The following is a 1,698-nucleotide window of genomic DNA, read 5'->3' as shown; positions in this document are numbered from 1 at the left end:
TCTGTTTCCTCAGTTCAACTATTTCATCATTAAAAGAATTCTACAAATAATACTGGTCTAAACTTCACACTGAAATAGTTTAGCAATGAAATGCACTTTACCAGGATGTATCATATCTGTCCATCCTTATGTATCTCACACACACCAGTAGATTGAGGGCAGTCCAAAAAATATATTTTTCCTCTGCCAATATGTAAATGGTACCTCCAGTGTATATAGAGTGACATCACTCTTTTACACAGAACAATTTATTAACGGTGATTTTATTAGAGATGAGTTTGCTACACATTCATCTTGTGCCGCATTTCTACACATGGAGTTCTTGCTGAATGATTCTTGGCTCTAGATCATGAGGAAACCAGAAAGGTGAACGCCACGTTAATCCAAAGAAATGGACTTGAAGAATGTGCAAATCATGTATTTAGAATGTAGGGAGAAGGCAATATGGGATTCAGACCCTCCTTACATATATGCGTTTAACTCCCACTCAGAAAATTACAGGAAGTACTTCAAGAGTTGTAAGGAAGTCTTAACTTTAAAATAAAAACATGTATTTTAATAAATGGAAAAATAATGCCTCAAGGCATACCAAAACAACTAGTAGAAGCAGACTTAAACATAAAATTTTCTTGTGGATAAATTCCTACAAAATTGCATATTATGTTTTTTACCCTTCCCCGTGAAGCACATTAACCTGCCAAGGAAAAGAAAAAAAAAAAAAAAAAGGGAAGCTGCACTGGGCAAGATTATTGTTCTGCTCCAAAATCTATCATCTCCTTTGTTCCTTTTTAAGGCATTAGATTGCATTTGTTCTGTGACGTGTACAGTAACCTGCTCTTGACGGCTTGTTGGGATTCTGCCTCTTTTCTTTATGTAACACAAACAACTTGTTTCAGAGATCTGGTGCTCGTTCGAGAGTTAATGCTTTCCATGATGTTGGTAAGAAACCATAGCACAGGTATTAGTCTCAGCCTTGTATTTCTCAACAACTGAGAAATTCTGATGAAATGATAATGCCCTTTTTAGTTGCTACTACCAAACGTTAGCTTAGATTTAGTTTTGCCAAACTGATTTACTCTCTGGCAGCAGCACCGTTTGGCAGGGCAGACCAGATGCGCAGTGCTAGACCGTCTGCTTCCCGATCTCCTTCCCGTCGGGCAACCAGCTAGGTGTTCAAAACCACCTCCTGTATTCAGAGTCCCGCTGAAGAGGTGGTACCCCAGCGAAGCCATACTATCATTTATTTCTCCCGCGGGGGTCTCGCAGCCCCTCCGGGGTTTCTCGGCAGCTCGTACGTCCCGAAAGAGCGGCTGGCGCGCGCGCGCTCGCTCTCTGTCGCTGCTCCCGGCGGTACGCGCTTCGGCCCCCTGCCGTCGCCTCTTCGGCGAGCGGAGGCTTCGCCGCGCAGTCCCAGGGCCTCAGGTACTGGCCAGGACGGCCGTACCCAGACCCCCCCGCCCCGGGCTGGCGAGGACCAGGGCCGCCCCCGGCGCTCAGGGGCTGCCCAAAGGCGCTGCGCGACCCAGCGAGGCGCCAGGACCGCCCGCGGGACCCGGCGCCGGGAGGGCCCGAGGCAACTCTCCCGGCAGAGGTGCCTTGCGTCGGTAGCGGCCGCGGCTCAGCTGGCCCGCCGGAGGGACGGCCGAGGGGCTCCGGGACGCGCCGCCTCACCGGCGCAGGAGAAAGGCGCGGGCGCGG

This window comes from Haliaeetus leucocephalus, unplaced genomic scaffold, assembly GCF_000737465.1.
Source record: "Haliaeetus leucocephalus isolate CR32 unplaced genomic scaffold, Haliaeetus_leucocephalus-4.0 Scaffold212, whole genome shotgun sequence".
NCBI classification, from domain to species: domain Eukaryota; kingdom Metazoa; phylum Chordata; class Aves; order Accipitriformes; family Accipitridae; genus Haliaeetus; species Haliaeetus leucocephalus.
Note: the sequence above shows the minus strand (reverse complement) of the source record.